Source organism: Bubalus bubalis, chromosome 1 (assembly GCF_019923935.1).
Source record: "Bubalus bubalis isolate 160015118507 breed Murrah chromosome 1, NDDB_SH_1, whole genome shotgun sequence".
NCBI lineage: Eukaryota > Metazoa > Chordata > Mammalia > Artiodactyla > Bovidae > Bubalus > Bubalus bubalis.
This window is the reverse complement of record NC_059157.1, coordinates 197,786,471-197,806,090: the sequence shown is the minus strand read 5'-3', so window position 1 is coordinate 197,806,090 and position 19,620 is coordinate 197,786,471. Positions and strand designations below refer to the sequence as shown.

The 19,620-nt window shown below is 44.7% G+C and overlaps 2 long non-coding RNA genes across 5 annotated transcripts; both read right to left on the bottom strand.

Annotated features, from left to right (window-relative positions):
- Positions 1-1,263: 1,263 nt before the first annotated feature.
- LOC123335230 lies at positions 1,264-11,024 on the bottom strand. Of its 4 annotated transcripts, none has more exons than XR_006553634.2 (3): positions 6,747-11,024; positions 5,616-5,756; positions 1,264-2,647 (listed from the first exon to the last, which is right to left on the bottom strand). It is a non-coding gene; the product is annotated as an uncharacterized LOC123335230 (long non-coding RNA). The 4 variants fall into 4 exon arrangements; XR_006553641.2 differs by having other exon boundaries at positions 5,616-5,749; positions 6,747-11,023; XR_006553636.2 differs by lacking the exon at positions 6,747-11,024 and adding an exon at positions 5,916-6,479.
- Positions 11,025-12,817: 1,793 nt separating this feature from the next.
- Positions 12,818-15,933, bottom strand: LOC112587106. Its single transcript, XR_003111660.3, has 3 exons — positions 14,255-15,933; positions 13,792-13,933; positions 12,818-13,469 (listed from the first exon to the last, which is right to left on the bottom strand). It is a non-coding gene; the product is annotated as an uncharacterized LOC112587106 (long non-coding RNA).
- Positions 15,934-19,620: the final 3,687 nt, after the last annotated feature.

Genomic DNA, 19,620 nt, shown 5'->3' with positions numbered 1-19,620 from the left:
GGCCGAGAGAGGCAAGGAGGCTGCAGAAGAGAAGTTCAAAGTTTGAAGTTCGCAGAGGTTGGTTCACAAGGTTTAAGGAAAGAAGCCCTCTCTGTAACATAGACGTGCAAAGTGAAATAACAAGTGCTGTTGCAGAAGCTGCAGCAAGTTATCAAGAAGATCCAGCCAAGATGCCATCAGCTACGCTAAACAGTATAGTTTCAATGTCAATGAAACAGCCTTCTACTGGATAAAGATGCCTCCCAGGACTTTCATAGCTAGAGAGGAGAAGTCAATGCCTGGCTTCAAAGCTTCAAAGAATAGGTTGACTTCCTTGCTAGAGGCTAAAGCGACCAGTGATTTGAAGTTGAAGCCAATGTTCATTTACCACTCCTAAAATCCTGGGGCCTTAATAATTATGCTAAACTTACTCTGTTCTCTGTAAATGGAACAAAGCTGGGATGACAGCACATCTATTTACAACATGATTTACTGAATATTTCAACTCCATTACTGAGATCTACTGATCAGAGGAAAAGATTCCTTTCAAAACATGACTGTTCATTGACAATGCACCTGGTCACCCAATGGCTTTGAGGGAGAAATACCATGAGATTCAAGCTGTTTCCACACTTGCCAACACAATATCCATTCTGCAGCCCACGAACCAAGGAGCAATTTTTACTTTCAAGCCTTATTATTTAAGAAATACATTTCATAAAGCTATAGCTACCATAAAGAGTGATCCCTCTGAAGGATCTGGGCAAAGTCAATTGAAAACTTTCTGGAAACGGTTCACCATTCTAGATACCATGAAGAACACTCATGATTCATGGGACTAGGTCAAAATACCAACATTAACAGAAGTTTAGAAGACGTTGATTCCAGCCCTCATGGGAGACTTTGAAGAGTTAAAGGTTTCAGTGGAAGAAACAACTGCAAATGTGGTAGAAACAGCAAGAGAGCTAGCATTAGAAGTGGGGCCTGAAGATGTGACTGAACTGCTCAATCTCATGATTACATCTGAATGGATGAGGAGTTGCTTCTTATGGATAAGCAGAGAAAGTGGATTCTTGAGATGAAACCTACTCCTGGTAAAGATGCCGTGATGCTTGTTGAAATCACAATGGATTTAGAGTAATACATAACTTAGTTGATAAAGCAGTGGCAGAGTTTGAGAAGAGCGACTCCAATTTTGAAAGAAGTTCTCTAAATACACAGGTACAATGCTATCAAACAGCATTTCATACTACAGAGAAATCATTCATGAAAGGAAGAGTCAGCTGATGTGGCAAAATTTATTGTTGTTTAATTGTTGTCTAAGAAATTGCCACAGCCATTCAGGCTGTCAGCAAGTACCACCCTGATCAGTTAACAGTCACTGAGGCCAGATCCTCCACCAGCAAAAAGATTACAACTCTCTGAAAGCTCAGATGATGGTTAGCATTTTTCAGCAATAAAATACTTTTAAATTAAGGCATGTACATTTTTTAAGAGATAATGCGGTTGCACACTTAAAATGCTACAGTATAGTGTTAAGATAACTCTTCTATGTACTGGGAAACAAAAAAAAATTTGTGTGACTCACTTTATTGAAATATTCACTTTATTGCAGTGGTCTGGAACTGAATCTACAATGTCTCCATGGTATGTCTTTATTAGACATCATGATATCATGTGGTAGAATAAATAGCCTGTAAATTTAAATGCAACAGTATGGCATATGCCAAACACTGTAATATGCATGAAATTTCTATGAGGTAAATGAAATGAGCTTTAAAATGTTCTCAACAGGATTGATCTGGCTGCTATGTTGAGATTAGATTGCAGGTGATGGGATGGGGATGAACAGTTGGGGTGGGAGACTTATTAGGAGACTATTGAAATATCCAGGTGAGAAATGATGATGGCTAAGTCCATAGAAAAGATAGTGGAGGAGCTAAGACGTGGTTACATGTGGAGTGTTTTGAAGGTAGAGTCCACAATCTTGGCCAATTGATTGGATCTGGGGGATGAAAAAAAGAGAGAACTCAAGAATGCCTTATAGGTTTTGAGCCCCTGAACAACTAGAAGGCTAGAGTTGTGTTGCCTGGGATGGGGGGATGAAGGAGAAACCAGTTGTAGAGGACAGAAGGCCAGAGGTTCAGCGTGGTGAGCTGACTTACCTACTAGCTGTCCGGTAGGGTTTTCAAATAGGCAACTGGATAAAGGAGACTGGAGTTTAGAGGCGGGGTCAAAGCTGGAAAGGGGTGATCGACAACCATGACACTGGATAAATCACCACTGAGGAGGGCAGGTAGGGAAGAGAAGGGGTCCAGGGACTGGGACCTGGGATACTGTGACATTGGAGGTTATGAAGAGAAGCCGGTAAATAAGTCTAAGGAAGCGCCGCGAGCAAGGCGGGAGGAGAACCAGGAGATAGCCGCGTCCTGGAGCCGAGGGAGGAGAGTGTATCCTGAAGGGGAAACACCCACTGTGGCAGAGAGCGTCAGAGGTCAAACCAGCAGCCTCCCAGGCTTCAGTCCAGGAGCTTGGCACTTTGCCTGTCTCCATCTCTGCCCACTTCTCATCACACTCCCCCGGAGTCAGCTCCCTTGTCCATGTTGAGCTTCTTCTCTTGGTCCCGTCAGGATTTGCAGGGCCCAGCATCTGCTCGATAGACGTTTGTCTAATAAACAAAAAGTGGATGAGGGACTCCAGGGGCTAAGAATCCACCTGCCCATTCAGGGGACGCTGATTTGATCCCTGGTCCGAGAAGATTCCACATGTCCCGGGTCAACTAAGCCCGTGCACCACAGCTACTGAGCACCCTAGAGCCTGTGCCCCGCAGCAAGGGGGCCACCGCAGTGAGGAGCCGCGCAGCACAAGGAAGAGGAGCTCTATTCACCCGAACCGGAGGCAGCCCGCAGGCAGCGACACAGACGCCCGCAACCGAGAAGAAACCAGTGAAAAATGTGAAACGATGAGTGAGTCAGTGAGCGGTTAGGCATGGGGCTGGACCTCAGAGAAGCTGACGGGCCTTCATCCCTGGTCCCCAAGGAGTGTGTGTTTTTTTCAAGTGCCACAAGGAAACTTGTGAAGGAAATGGCAACCCACTCCAGTGTTCTTGCCTGGAGAATCCCAGGCAAGAGAATCCCAGGCGGAGCCTGGTGGGCTGCCGTCTATGTTAGTCGGACAGGACTGAAGCGACTTAGCAGCAGCAGCAGCCACAAGTCAGGGGTGAGCTGGAGCCACTTGTATTGGCTCATATGAACTAGTAATTGCTATAATTTCAGGAATTCTGAGAGCTAGCTGTTAAACACAGCCATAATTAAAAATCAAATTATTGGGGCAGGGAGGGATAAATCAGGAGTTTGGGATTCACAGATACACGCTACTATATATATAAAATAGATAAACAACAAGGACCTACCGAATAGCACAGGAAACTATATTCAGGGTCCTGTAACAAACCATAATGATGGAAAAGAATACATAGCTGAATCACTTTGTTGCACACCTGAAACTAACACAACATTGTAAATCACCTATGTGTGAAAGTGTGAAAGTCGCTCAGTCGTGTCCAACTCTTTGCGGCCCCATGGACTATACAGTCCATGGAATAGCCTTTCCCTTCTCCAGGGGAATCTTCCCAACACAGGGATCAAACCCAGGTCTCCCGCATTGCAGGTGGATTCTTTACCAGCTGAGCCACCAGGGAAGCCCAAGAATACTGGAGTGGGTAGCCTATCCCTTCTCCAGGGCATCTTCCTGACCCAGGAATTGAACCGGGGTCTCCTGCATTGCAGGGAGATTCTTTACCATCTGAGCTATCAGGGAAGCCCAACTATATACTTCAATTAAATTAAATCAACTATACTTCAATTAAAAACTAAATTATATAAATTTATATCTAAATATATTTTTTTTAAATACTCAAAATTTCCAATTATTTTGCTACGTTTCACTATTATCTATGCTCCTGAGTTCATTTATATCTATGGTATCTGAATGATGGAAACCCTCTGAAGTGGTGTGTCCATCTCTCCCCAAGACCACATCCAGTGATGTCAAGTTGGTGACTTGAAATAGACTGTGTGAAAGTATTTACACAACAGAAATTAGCAATTTCTACAAATCAGGGCACCCCTCCCCCCAAACCCCCTGCCAACCGCCCTGCCCTGTGTGTTGTTATACATTTGCCACGTGGTTCTATTTCCCACAAAGCCCTCCAGGAAGCAGCCTTTCTTCAGTGGGGGGTGGGGGGTGGGGGGAAATCACTGAATTGTGCAGAAAGCAGGATTTCCTCCTCCCAGTCTCTAACGCTCACTTGTGTAAATCCCAGGTGGACAAAACCACCAGAGGCTTGACTAGATTTCCCCTTCTCTCCCACCGGTGGTTTGCTGGTGTGCAGACAGCTGATGTTCAATGCCATCAATCAAATGGGTTTTGACACCACTGCTGATGACTTAGCCCCAAGCACCACCCTGCAGCCTCTTCCACTGGGTTCTTCTGAGGGAACGTTTAGATTTATGAAAATCACTCATTATTATTTAACTGGGTCAGCGGCTGAGCTGGTTATGAAACGGGTGTCTGGATCGGAAATGTGAGTCTCAACTGCCAGACTTGAAAGAATCTTTTTAAGAAAACATACATGGCGAATGTGGAGAGGAGTGGGATTATTCCCTTTGAATGAAAGCTGCAACTCCAGCCAGATTCTTCTCCAGGGCCCGTTCCGCTCCTGGATGACGCGATCCCTCTTTCCGCTGGAGCGCGTTATGCTCTCTTTAAAGACTCGAGCTAATGGAATACTGAGAAAATCAATCTCTCCTTACTATGCTGGCCTGCTGTTTGGTAAATGGAAAGCAAATTCTTTCTTTTTCTAAGTAGGCAGGAATAACCCCTGGGGGATACCTTGATTATATCTTCCACATGTCCTGAATGAGTGTCCACATGTCATATCTATGCTTAACATACATTTAATTCAAAAAGGCCAATGTCCATATCCACTCACAACTCAGTGGGGACTCTGAGGGACAACTATTAAGGGACAGACCTACCCCTCTCCTCTGAAGAAGGCACATATCATCATGTAGTGCTTTTTGAAGCGAAGTTCAAATGACATCTAACATCCATAATAATATTTAGCATTTACTGAGCATTTGCCATGTGTCAGGTATCATGCTTTTTCACAGCCTCATAAGGTAGATTGTCATTTTATCCCCATTTTACTATTGAGCAAACTAGGGTAGACAAAGAGACCAAGTTCACTGTAAGGAGCAGAGTCTGAACTTAAACCCAGTTCTTTCTGACTCCAGACCTAGGGCCATGAAACACATTGTTTTGTGCCAATGGTCAAGCCTCAGAACCAAATGAAAACTCTGGGCAGTTTCAGCTTTAAAAGGGCTTTCCCCTGGGGCTTAGCGGTAAACAATCCGCCTGCAATGCAGGAGATGCAGGAGTCGCGGGTTCCATCCCTGGGTCTGGAAGATCCCCTGGAGGAGGAAATGGTAACCCACTTAGTGTCCTTGCTGGGAAAATCCCATGGACAGAGGAGCCAGGCAGGTCCTTGGGGTCACTAAGAGTTGGACATAACTGAAGCGACTGAGCACGCGTGCATGCACACACACACTAAGAGCGAGAATATATTGTCTTACAAGATGGTAATGAATCCCTGTTGTTGAAGGCATTCAAGGAGAAATGCAAAGAACACTTAGTAGGGTAGGCTTCCCAGAGCAGCTGGCCTCTTGTTCAGGGAAGAATGACTGATCAAATCTGCTGCTTCCTAGAGCTGATTGCTCACGAGGGAAACAGAACACATATCTTGGTAAGAAAGCAAGCATTCTACAAAGTCAGATTAGAAATGAAGGGCGAAAATGCAATAAGCTGACCATATCATGAGGAAAGACTTGTTTCAAGTCCATCCAGTGGACTAGGCCTCTTCTAGGAATACTGACCTTCTCTCCACGGGACTGTTTACGGAAAAGCTGATGAGCACAGAGTTCCTTTGGCCTCCAGCCTTGTCCAGGACATCACCTGGATATCCCACCTGTAATTTTGCCCCAGTTTCCTGAGCCCTTCTCTGAACCTAGTTCATCCTCACACCTGAGTTATCAACACCACCACTGAAACCAATCTGACTTTTTATTCTCTTGCCTGATGTCAGTTCCATTCATCCAAAGTCAAGGTGCCAGCAGGGCCATGCTCCCTCAGAAAGCTCTGGAGAAGAACTGGCTTCCTCCTCATTTCCAGCCTCTGCAGCTTCGTTCTCTGCATGCCTTGGCTCATGATTCCCTCCTCCACCTCCAAAGGCAGCAGTAAAGGGCCTTGTTTCCTCATCAAACTTTCTGCTGCTTTTAAATCCCTCCTTCAGGACACCTGCGGATGCACTTAGGGCCCACCACAGGATAATACGGGATAATCTCTCCATCTCACGGGCTTCCCTGGTGGCTCAGATGGTAAAGAATCTGCCTGCTATGTGGTGAGGCCTGGGTTCAACCCCTGGGTTGGGAAGATCCCCTGGAAAAGGAAATGGCAGCCCACTCCAGTGTTCTTGCCCGGAGAATTCCATGGACAGAGGAGCTTGGAGGGCTACAGTCCATGGGGTCGCAAAGAGTCAGACATGACTGTTCAACTAACACTTTCTCTCCCAATCTCAAGATACCACTTAATCACATCTGTAAGTCATTTCTATCCTATGCAGTAACATTCACAGTCTCCAGGAATCAAGACCTGGATATCTTTGGGGGTCATTATTCAACCAGCCACATCTGCCTTGACCCACTTACCTCTCTTTCAAGTCCCAGCTCGATGGTCACCTCTTCGGGAATCTTGCCCTGACACTGTCAGGGAGGTGGGATTGGTGCCCCTTTTAAATTCCACGGCAATTTCGTCCAGGTCTTTATTTTAGCCTGTCGCCCTGTTATGCTGTAATTCACTCACTGAGTGCCTGCTGTGTGCCAGGCACTGTTTTTATAGCCATAAACAGACAGGACACAGAGCCCTGCCCTTGTCGAGTTTCCATTCCAATGAGAGCGGACGGTCAATTTTTTTTTAAGTTAAAATGCCTACTACATTAAAAAGAAACAAATAATAAAGCACCACACACACACACAAAAACAGCATCAGAAGAGCTTTCTAGGGAGAGGGCGGCGCCTGTGCACGTGTTCTCAGGCTAGGGTGTGGCTCGTGTGTTCAGGCAGCAGAGGAGGGCCGGATCCTTTTTATAGGATCGCTTTCTCAGGCCTGCGTCTTACATAACTGCACAGGGTATGCATTCCATCAGCATCCAGAAAGTTCCTTTTACATTTAGCCCATTTACACAGACTATTCCAGGTAGCAGAGCAACTCTAATGGCTACTGCCTGAGAAAAAAACAATTGGAGGGGATAGCAGGGCGGAAGGAGGAAGACCAGTCAAAAGGCATCTCCCTACCTCCGCTGAATCCCCAATACTCTGCTGGAACATACAGGAGAGCAAAGAATGGACGGTTACATTCTGTAGCGTGATATAAGCTAGATTAAGGAGCCAAAATCTTCTGTGTATCCCAGGGCACTCCCTGATTACTTCCTAGATTCTCCTTTCTTTCTTCTTTTAAAAATATATTTGTTTATTCATTTAGCCACATCGGATCTTAGTTGCGCCACGTGGGGTCTTTCGTTTTGGCTTGAGGGCTTCTACTTGTGAGGCACGTAATTGCGGCAAACAGGCTGGTTGCCCAAGGCATGTGGGATCTTAGTGCAGTGACCAGGGATCAGACCTGTGTCTCCTGAATTGGAAGGCAGATTCTCAACCACTGGGCCACCAGGGAAGTCCCCAGGTTTCACATTTCTTGAAAGAAGAAGCAGGTCAGATGACTTTTCAAATCCAACATTCTGTCACCCCAGCTGCCATCGGGCCTTCTTCACTCGGCTGTTCCGCAGTCGTCCCCAATTCTGCACGTCCAACCTGAATTGAGCCCTTTCTCCTCCCCACCTGGAACAGCCTCCTCCTGACTTCCCTCACCTGTCGATGGAGGCCTCATCTTCCCGCCTCATTCTGAAATCTGCTCTTCTCACCAGTCTTGCTGGGCCCCAGTCCTGGGACAGCATCCCTGCAGGCCCACGCCCCCACCCTGCCCCCAGCCTCTCTCCCAGGAGCTGCGGAGCCCTCTCCATCTCCATGTGCCGCCAGGCTCCTCCTCTGGCCGTCCCTCCGCAATCCAGGGATGCCCTTCCACTCCACCTCCAGGACCTACCTCTGAGTTCAAGTCCTTCGTTAGTCTGTCCTGGGCGTATCTCTTCATGACCTCATCTTCGTCAGAATTCCTCTGCCCTTTGTGATCTGTCACTTGGCAATATCCAGGGAGGAGGTAAAGTGAAAGTGCAGGCGCTCAGTCGTGTCCGACCCCCAGCGACCCCATGGACTGTGGCCCACCAGACTCCTCCGTCCATGGGATTTTCCAGGCAAGAGTACTGGAGTGGGGTCCATTTCCTTCTTCAAGGTAACGGCTAGGGAAAAGAATGCACACTTGGGAGGAAGATGGATAGGATTCAACTCCCAGCTGAGTCAGTCACTCTGTAGTATGTGAATTCATTCATCCTCTCTGGGCCTTAGTTTCTTCATATAATAGCTTGATAATAAAAAGATTTTAAAATGTAAAACCAATGTGAGCATCCAAAGTTAACAGCTACGAAGCACCCAGGATTCATTAGCTGCTCAATAAATGCTGATTCCCTCTTCCCTGCCTGATTTCCCTCACCAACAATCCCACTGCCTGCAGTTGACATTTTGATTCCTTTCCCTACTGCCTTATTATATTTAGTTAAAACTTTATTTATAGATAAGTGTTAGTGACACATTTATTCCAGGTCATACCAACCCAGGTTAGAACACAAGTTAATGAGAACCCCTTTCGGTAATCATCTACTTGTGTGCATCAAAATCACCTTACAATGATCCAAGTCAATTTTTAAAACTTCTTTGAATATTTTTAAACATGCCCTACGGTAGAAGAGGAGAGTATGATAAACCTCTGTGTACCTGTTACTCAGCTCTGGTAATTGTCCATTTTTAGCCCATCTTGTTTCATCTATCCCCCCACCAGCTCTCTATTTTTATTTCTGGAGTATTCTAAAGCAGATCTCAGACATCATAGTGCTCCACTCATAAATAATTCAGTAGGGATCTCTACTATGTAAAGACTTGCCTTGGTTAGCCAGGGCTGCCAAAACAAAATGCCGTAACCTCAGTGACCTCGGCAATGGAAATTTGTTTTCTCACCGTTCTGGAGGCTGGACATCTAAGATCAAGGTGCTGGCAGGTTTGGCTTCTCCTGAGGCCTCTGGGCTTTTTGGCATGCTCACGTGGCCCTTTCTCTACGCGTGCACTCACGGTGTCGCCTCCTCCTCATAAGGACCCCAGTCCTGTGGGACCGGGGCCCCACCCTTATGGCCTCACTTAACCTTGATTTGATCTTTAAGGGACCTGTCTCCAAATACAGTCACATTAGGGGTTAGGGCTTCAACATAATGAATTTGGGGGGAAAGACAATTCTGTCCATGTTTAAGAAACATGACCTCATATCATAACATCGTTAGGCCTAAAAATAATAGAAACAATTTCTTAGCACTATTTAATATCCTTCCATGTTCAAACTTCCTTAGTCACCACCCCCCAATATATTTTTTAACAGATGGCTTGTTTGAAACATTCTTTTTGAAATACAGATTCCCAGGCCCCATCCTGGAGTGGCAATTTAGCTCCCACTTTGCTGCTTCTGGGGAGGCCTGATAGTTACTGATGGTTATTTAAATGCTAATGGAAGTTTGGCCTTTACATAGTGTGATCAGAATTCTGCCAACATTGATGGATTTCTACCAAGAAAGTAACTTCTAGAACAAGTGTCATTAAGTAAAGAAATTCACTCATTAGTTTTCCCTACAGCACAATTAGTTTCCAGTTTTACCATTTTTTATTAAAGTTTATTGGAATTATCTTCACTGGCATCAATTGTTTTCCTGTTTAAATTTTATAATGAAATTTGATTCACCATCTGGTTTTTGTCCAGGCCAAGTTTTACCAGTTATAACATCTGCCTTTGTGATTTTCTCTTTGTGGCCAGTATTTCTACCAAATCCAGCTGTTCCCGGATTTGCAGGTCCACATTTTGTCAAGTTTTGATTCTTCAGGTAATTTTCAGTCAAGTCATCCTTTTCCCCCTGTATGTAGTGTTAGAAGTTGTCAATCTTGTTTTGTATTGATTATTTCTACCAATTATGTTCATTATTGCTTTGAGAAAAGGCTGAGAGCTTGGATTTTTCTACTTAGCCATGAAAAAAAAAAAATGTTCTGTATCTAAGAGATGGCAAGGGAGACGGCGTGTGGGAGTCAGCCAGGGAGAGAGACACACCCGCAGAGGGAGAGAGAGGCTTGGGGAGGAGGCTGCAGCTGGCTTGGGATAGAGTTTGCCCAGCTCTCTGCTGGCTGCAAATGTGCTTGGAGGTCAGAAGGGCAAGATTAAAACAGTGTGGAGGCTGCAGTATGGTTGGTGAGCATGGGTTAGGCAAATAGCTGCAGGACTTGAAATCCTGGGAAGTTAAACACACACTTGTCAGCTTGCCCCTCCCGGACCTCCCCGCTTTATGGCTCTTTCTCGCTTCCTCATCCCTGTGAGTCTGGGGTGAGTGAGAGCCCCCTGCTCTTCTTGACCTTCAGACCAACTGCCACAGCCCCGAGCCTCGATTCCTCCCCACGGAAGGAATGGCCTCCCCCTCAATTTTGTCAGTGCCTAGCCTGGTGCTCCATGAGCAGTGAGGTCCAAAAACCACCTGTTGACTTATTCATCTTAAAACATTGCCATTATGATGTCAAGTCCCATAAGCTAGGCCACTGTTAAATGCAAACACATTGAACTCAACCTACCACTTCCTGGGGGGGTAAGTGGGCGGACGGATCCAGATTCGGCAGTTCTGAACTGTTGGGAGGCCTCTCAATCTGTCTACAGGAGTGAAGCTTGAGAAGTTTTATTTTTTGCTGACGTTCCCCAGCAAATGCCTGCTGCACACCCACACGCTTAGCCAGCAAGAACAGAAGAGCTGCTGCAAGGATTGTTCCCTGAGGCTTGCAGTCCTGCCCGGGGCGGGGGGCGGGATCCCCCCAGGAGGAGGGGGCGACCGATGAAAGTGCAGCAATGGCTGCCCATAGTCCTGCCAGGGGACAGTGAGGCCCAGTGGAGACCTGGTGGAGGCTTGGAGGAGGGCCACCCGGAGGAGACAACCAACTCAGAGACAGGGCCGGGGGAGGACTGCAGGGCCGTGTGTGTGTGTGTGTGTGCGCGCGCACGTGCTCAGTTGTGTCCAACTCTGTGACCCCATGGTCTATAGCCCACCAGGCTCCTCTGTCCATGGGATTCTCTCCAGGCAAGAATACTGGAGTGAGTTGCCATTTCCTTTCCAGGGGATCTTCCCAACGCAGGGATCTTCTGTGCCAATGTCAAGCGGCTTCATTATGAGTGGCAGCACCCATAACATAAACTGTGCTTACAGTATTCAAGCCCAAGAATTAGCAAAAGAAAATAGGAGGAAGAAGAGAAGGGTGCTGGCCTTCAAGAGAATTTGAGACGAGAGAGAAGGAGAGGGCTGCCCTCCGTGTTTCTCAAATTCCCCTTCAGGTTGGAATTAGCTGGGGTGGCTGGGGTTGGGGTGCTTTAAAAAGATTGAGGCCCCAGCCCCACTTCTACCCCAGAGGCTGATGTAATTGCTCTGGGTCCGGTCCTGGTCATCCAGTTTTTCAAAAGCTCCCCAGGGGGGTTTAATGTGCAGCCTATGGAGACAACTGGGCTAGATTGAAGACAGAGAAGGAAACCTGAGCTCGCTGGGTCTTCCGTGGCCCGCAGTGACAGGGAGAAGCCCTTGGACCTGACCTTTGGTGTTAGGTGGCAGGCTGCGGGGCTCGAGGCCAAGCGCGGGGCGTGGCATCTTCGGGTCTGAGCGCAGCTTTGGGACTGACCGCGGACCACTGCGAGGGCTTGGCCAGCGAGCTTGCGGGGCACAGGAGACCTGGGCTCCCCAGGTTGCTGGGTGCCAGGCAGTCCCTTCCTGCCTTTGCTCCCCTCAGAGATTCTCCAGCTCTAAACCATTCCGAATCTCAGCTTTCATTAAAATAGCCCAGTCACTTCTAGCTCAACAGATTTTTTTTTCCCCTCCATGAATTATTCAAACTTAGGAGTCGAATGTTGAAAATAACATGTTGGAGTTGTCCTCATTACAAAGCTTTTAGCTGTGACTCGCTGGCTGCCTTTATATTTACAAAGCCTGGTCTCTGCAGATTGGGGGGTAGGGGGAGGTGACTGCAGTCAATCATTTACAGAGTCTCTAGAGAATGCCACGTGGAGATGAAGTAAGTAATAAACCCCCACAGAGTAAACAGAGGCAGTGGAACCACCATGGGCTCCCAGAAGGGTCCCCGGCCTTGGGCGAACCTCCCGGTCTCCCTGGGCATCCGTTTCGGCCGCGTTCATAAACGTCTGTCTCACGCCTGCCCTGTAGACGGGGATTAAGTGGCTGACACCTCCCCTCGAGGAGCCCCCAGCTGGGGGGTTGAGGCAGACACGTATCCAGGCAGTGATAAGAGGATATGAATAAGAGGCGGAATATGCTACAGATTTTAACTTGTGGCTTTCTCCTTGACTTCTAACCACCACACAGAAAATTCAGAATAAGCAGAAGGTGGGACCAAATGATGACAGCCCTCAGTGGTGTGGGGGAGGCAGAGTTTCTGCCCGCGGGCCACCACCGCATCATCGCAGATGTTGCCACGTTCCAGACCACGCAGGGCTTCACTGTGACGGCTTCTAGACCTGGGATTGTCAAGGTGGGGAAATGAAACCTGGGTGATTGGTGTAATTTGCAAGAAAGTTATAAATATACTGTCATGCCAGAGGAAAGGTATTTCTAGAGAACAGAAAAGAGATCAGATTCATTTGCTTAATTTTCAAAATCATTCTCTCTCTCTCTTTTTTAACTGCTTCCTGATTAAACAAATCCCACCCAAGGCAGTAGAGGAAGTTATATCTGGTGACTGTGCAAGAATCAGCAGACAATAATATCTGGGAATTTTCACAGCATATGTCAAGGAGCTGAGGAATTTCAAATGCTAAGACATTTATGATGTCGTTTTACTTTGCTTTAGAAAAGATGGTTAAGGTGCTATCACGTAAACCAGTAATTTTGAGCCTCTAGCGTATGTCTGAAGCGCGTCAGGCTTGCTAAAACACGGATTGCTGGGCCCACTGCCAGGGTTTCTGACTCCAGGGCCTGAGAACTTGCATTTCTAACAAGCTCCCAGGTGATGCTGAAGCTGCCAATTGGGATGGAGCTTTGAGAAGCACTGATATTAACACCTACTTTCAGTATTTGAAATGCTGTTCGAAGCAGCAAATACAGCGCATTGAAGGACTCTCAGGGCTGTGCTCCCACTGTCCTGCCTCCTCTCTTTTCTTGTCTGTTCCTGTTCTGACTTGGTTCTCATTACCTGTAACATGAAAAGTGAAAGTGAAAGTTGCTCAGTCATGTCCGACTCTTTGTGACTATACAGTCCATGGAATTCTCCAGGCCAGAATACTAGAGTGGGTAGCCTTTCCCTTCTCCAGGGGATCTTTCCAACCCAGGGATCGAGCCCAGGCCTCCCACATTGCAGGCAGATTCTTTACCAGCTGAACCACCAGGGAAGCCCAAGAATACTGAAGTGAGCAGCCTTTCCCTTCTCCAGGGGATCTTCCTGACCCAGGAATCAAACCAGGGTCTCCTGCCTTGCAGGCAGATTCTTTACCAACTCAGCTATGAAGGAAACCCACCTGTAGCATGGATCTGTGGCCAATCAGCTGTAGAGAAATGTGTCCCTTCTTGGCCACCATCATCTTACATAATCATTAGCACAATTACGCCCTTTGTAAAATCTGCATCTTGGGTCATCCAGATTATTTTCCCCTCCAGTTTCTTCCGGTGAAAAAAAGAAAGTGGAAGTTGCTCAGTCATGTCCAACTCTTTGCGGCCCCATGGAATTCTCCAGGCAAGAATACTGGAGTGGGTAGCCTATCCCTTCTCCAGCGGATCTTCCCGACCCAGGAATCGAACCCAGGTCTCCTGCATTGCATGCGGGTTCTTTAACAACTGGGCTATCAGGGAGAGCAAATAATAAATTTTTAAGAATTTCCCCAGCTGAAGAGTCCATGACTTTTTGAAGCAATGGATTTAAGAACCACTGTCCATTTGTTTTGAGAGGAGGCAAAAAACCACTTTTACAGAGCATCCACTTACCTACTTGTGTTCCAAGTTTCATTCAGTTCTCCTGAAACCATTTGAGTCATGCCATTTTCAAGATAGAGGTTCAGCAGTTGAGAGAGTTTAGGTCAGTTGCCCAGTCACCCAGCCAGTGAGCTGTGGAGCAGGGTTTGAACTCTGAACTGTCCTTGGTCCGTTCAGCATAATGCAGGCTTTCCTGCTGCGGGGGCAAAACGAGAACGATGCCAGGGAATTGCTTCCTCCCATGGACTGCTCGTCTGACACTTGGGTGTTTGCACCCAAGAAGGAGGCCTTGGCGCCAGGCCCCTTTGTTTACATACAGGTCTGGAATCCCACACACACGAAAACTGAACACAGAGCCCCGGGCCGGGTGGAGAGCCAGGCCCAGCTTGGATGGCATGCCTGTCAACGCAGCAGAAATACTACAGGGGAAGGCAAAAACATTTCAAAGATACAATCACAGCCATTTTCTTCTTCCGGGAGCCAATAGCTTTTGACTCTCTATTTGAATAGGCTTTTCTTTTCCTTAAAGAAAAAAGAAAAAGCTGTTCTATTTGTAGCTCTCCTCATGACAAGGTCACGGTGGCCACAAGGATGATAAGAGGAAACCTCTCTGTGACACAGGCGAGCCTCGCCAGTCTTAACATCCCGTAAATTCAAAATCGCTGGTCCGAGTGACACTCAGGGAAGAAAACGGATGTCTTTCCCAAATCTGGTCATTAGTGAGAAGGAAGTGAGCGCCATCAGCTGCCACTTATTAGCGGGGGCCATCTGCTTTTTCATAAGCAGCCTTTAAATTATCTGCAGTCAAGAAGCCCAGCTCAGTCCGTCTCAGAGGCAGCTGGAAACTGAACCAGGGACGTCTGGGAGAACTGAAGTCAGAATCGTGAGCCGCAGATGCTGGAGAGGGGTTTAAATGATTACCCATGCTTTGAAGGAAGCCACACAAGAGCCAATGCCTGAACTGAGGTTTGGGGGACAGGGGAGTACTAACGGTCTAGTCCAGTGCTCGCAAACTTCAACGTGTTGATGATAAAACCATGAGATTTCTGTTACGTGCAGCTTCTGTTTCTTTTGGTTCAGAATGGGGTAGAGATGATGCTCTTCTAGCAAGCTCCCAGCAATGCCAACTTCCCTGTCCACAGACTTGCCTGTCCAAGTTGGAGGGTCTGGAGAACTTTCCTTGTAGAGTCTTCAGTGGTCTTAAAGGAATCGATTTCTAGATCCTCAAAACCTATTTTCACTGTTTCCTAAATTCTAAGGAAGTGAGATCAAAGCTGTGTGCTCCCCTTTACAACAGACTTCCTCCTGCTTCTCTTCCCTCCTGTCCTGCATCTCAAAGCTTACAATGGTGCATTGCTTCAGGGCGCAGAAACCCACCGATTCCCGAGCAAAGCAACACTTTGAAATGTTCGTGTTACTGTTGAGAAAGTGACTAACTCTAATCACTGGTTACAAATATTTTCACAAGTCAAATGGTGTTGATTCATTGCTCTCAACAAAGCTGAAGGAGATGTGAATTATTTGCTAATAGTTATTTTTAGATAATTTTGAGGGGAAAAATCACTAAGTGATTTTTAGCATTTATTCAAAAAGAATTCAAAGAATTTAATGACATCTCTGTAACAAAACTTCCAACCCCACTGCCGAAATTTGAAAAAAACTTCTCAGCATTCTATTGAAAAAAAGAAAAAATAAGGTGAGTATTGATTCTGCGAAGGGAAAGTCAAACTGGAGTTCTTATTGCTAAGACAACTCTCTAAAATGGAGCTGGGAGGCCACTGAGGAAGTGGACCCTATGCAGGTCTTGGTCCTGATAAAGTCTGAACTTTGACCACTTACTTTCTTAACGCAGGCCTCCAGAACACCTGCCCAGTGTTCCAGAAACCCAAGCTACTTGTTGGACCCCTACCCTAAAATAACTCATGACAAAAAATCAAATAACTTATGACTGTCTATCCTTTATGGATAAATATTTATTTTCCTGCATCAAATTCAATTTAATTCCTGCCAGACAACTAACAACCTTGTGACTTTTGCCTTTATAAGCTCCTGACTTTCTTCCTCAGAACACTGTTAATGATTTTACCAGAATCTGTGCATTCTGAATTGCAGATCTTAAGACCACAAATTATTCTTTGCAGAGAATTATCCAACATTGCTGAATCCTATTCCGTTTTAGCAGTAATAGTCAACATAGAACTATTACTTGGTTGTTTTTAGGAAGTAGAACAAAGAAAGGAAAAAGTTGATCCAATTATGAAGCGATCCATTTCCAATAAAAATTGTGTTTGATAATAATAACTACCAAAACATATATTTGTGTTTTTATCCATTGTTTACCATTCACGATTGTATGACTCAATCTAGCGAAATGTTTTAACCCTTAGAGACTTATGAGCTCTGAGTTTATATGCATATTTTTTGTTGTAAAAAAATATGATGCAAAATATGTTTCACAGGAGTAAAGTTCTATATGGTAAAGGAATGAAAATATGAATCAAAGAGAGGAAAGAATGAGGCAACATTTAGAAGAGCTCATTCAAATATTTCTAAACAGATAATGATATCAAATCACTATGGTACATAGATTCCATTGGAAACTTTTTTAAAATTATATAACAGTCTTGCTTAGTGGCTCAGTTGGTAAAGAATCTGCTTGCAATGCAGGAGACCCAGGTTCGGTCCCTGAGTTGGGAAGATCCCCTGGAGAAGGGAATGGCAACCCACTACAGTATTCTTGCCTGGAAAATCCCATGGACAAAGGAGCCAGGCAGGCTACAGTCTGTGGGATCACAAAGAGTCAGACACGACTGTGTGATAACTTTCACTTTCTTTCATAACTTTCACTTGCTTTCAATGTCAATATTTTAAGAAAAGCTGGTTCCTGTATATTTTTAATGGATGATTACACATAGGTTTCACTGGAAGCATTTTTTTATAAAGCAGTTTTTAAATATTTGTATTTATTTATTTGGCTGCTCTGGGTCTTAGTTGCAGCATGCAGGATCTTCAGTCTTTGTGGCATGTGGGAGCTAGTTCCCTGATCAGGGATAGAACCTGAGTCCCCTGCTTTGGGAGTGTGGAGTCGTAGCCACTGGACCACAGGGGACGTCCCTGGAAACATGTTTTAAATTATATAAAGTTTATTTCAAAATATTAGTATTTATAATAGGGAATTGGCTTCTTCTTAAACTTAGGTGTAAACATAAAAATTATGCGTTGCATAGTTTTTTCAATTCTTTTTAATTTACAGAATAAACCAATGTTTGAAGACCAAATGTCATGGCAGAACATCCCTCAGACTTTAGGAGAATATCTTTGGTATCTTCATTTTACCAACCAGTTTTTTATTTGGCTTGCTTTTTAAATCATGAATTCCACTTAAATTATGGTTTATTCATTCATCTGTTTGTTTGGTTTTTGTTTTCTGGTTTGGCAGGAGGAGGTAAGAGGGATGGGGAAGGTTGATGGAAAAGATAAAAGAGAATATTGGGTTGGTATCTCCAAGAGATAGTACTTCTTTGGGTTATTATATAGATATAGTATATATATAATATATATATTTTATATAGCCAACAATTCCAGCCATCTTCTCATCTTTTATCTCTATTCTACCTTATTTCATACTTCAAAAATGTATAATGAAACAAATGTGCAAGGTATTACTACTACTAATAATATGAACCCTTATGGATTTACCACTCTGCTCATGAAGGAGAATGTTTCCATTCTGTTGGAGTCCTCTTCGCACCCCACCTTCATGCCATTCTCCTGACCTTCCTTCTCCCAAAGGAAGCACAAGTCTAAAGTCTGTGTACATGATTCCATCACTCAGAAAAGAAAATAGATTTCCACACATGCCCTAGCGACCTGCAGTTCCGTTTTGCCTGTTTCTGGACTTTCCACAATTGTTATCATATTGCATATATTCTGCAATGTGAGCTTTTTCACTTGGCATTTTTTTTGAAAGATGCATTCCTGTTGATACATGCAGCTAAAGTTCATTCCTCTTCATTATGGTAAGGTATTGTGTAAGTATGGCAGAAATGGTCCATTAAGAAGATGCTATCGTGAACATTTTTGTATATGTCTTATGTTGTACACACATTAGAGTTGATCTGGGGCTAAGTGTGTATGTGGTGTGCTTACACATCTCTGGGATTGCTAGGTAACAGAACATTTTATGTGTGTGTTCAACTTTACTAGATAATGCCAAATTATTTTCAAAATGTTTGGAATAATTTATATTCCCATCAACAGTATATAAGGATATAATTTGTGTGTATATATCTCACAGTTGCCTCACCAACATGTTCTAAAATGCTTTATCAATTTGGGGGCTGTAAAATGGTATCTCTTCCAGGCTTAATTTCCACATTCCTAATTATAAATGAGATTGAGAGTGTTTACATGTTTTTATCGGGCATTATGCTTTCTCTTCTGTCAAATGCCTTTCCGTGCCTTTTGTTTGTTTTTTCAGCTAGCTTTAGTCTTTCTGAAAATTAATTTCTAAGATATGTGTGTTATACATATGTTTGCTATCAAGTGTTTTATACATACAATATGTATATTATAAAACATATTTTTTTTCTGGATAAATTAGTTTGTTGGTTATATGTTCTGCATGTTTCTTTTCCCAGACTGTAGCTTTCTTTCACATTCAGTTTGCCCCTTTTGATAAATAGAAGTTTTTAATTTTAATGGCACTGAGTTTGACAATACTTTCCTTCATGACTTGCACTTTTTGTTCTTGTTTAGAGAATTCTTTCCTACATTGAGATCAGATTGATATTCTCCTATGTCTTCTGCTATAAGTTTCGAAGCTTTCCTTTGCATACTTAACTGGTTGCTGTGTGTAGTGTGAGGTAGGGATCCAGTTATTTTCTTTACACCAACTACTGAATGGTCTACACTTTCTCCAACAATATGCAATGCCAGCTCTGTTGTAGATAGTTTCCACTCATGCTTGGGGCATCTTCTGGGGTCGATTGTTTTCCATGGGTTCCATTTCTCAAAATCCCTCTCTTCTATAGCTTCCTTCCAACTGTGCCTCAATCAATGTAGGGAAGTCATGCCTTTATCTTTACCTTGTCTAAGGATTCTTGGAGATATTTGCTTCCTCTGTACCTGCATCTCAGCATTGGTGCAAAGCAATCAAATAGGCGTATAGTCGGGATGGAGGAGTAAAAGACACGTGCTCTTCTTCTCCTGTGGGAACACCAAAATCAGTAGAATGGGAAAGACTGGAGATCGCCTCAAGAAAATCAGAGATACCAAGGGAACGTTTCATGCAAAGATGGGCTCAATACATGACAGAAATGGTAAGGACCTAACAGAAGCAGAAGAGATTAAAAAGAGGTGGCAAGAATACACAGAAA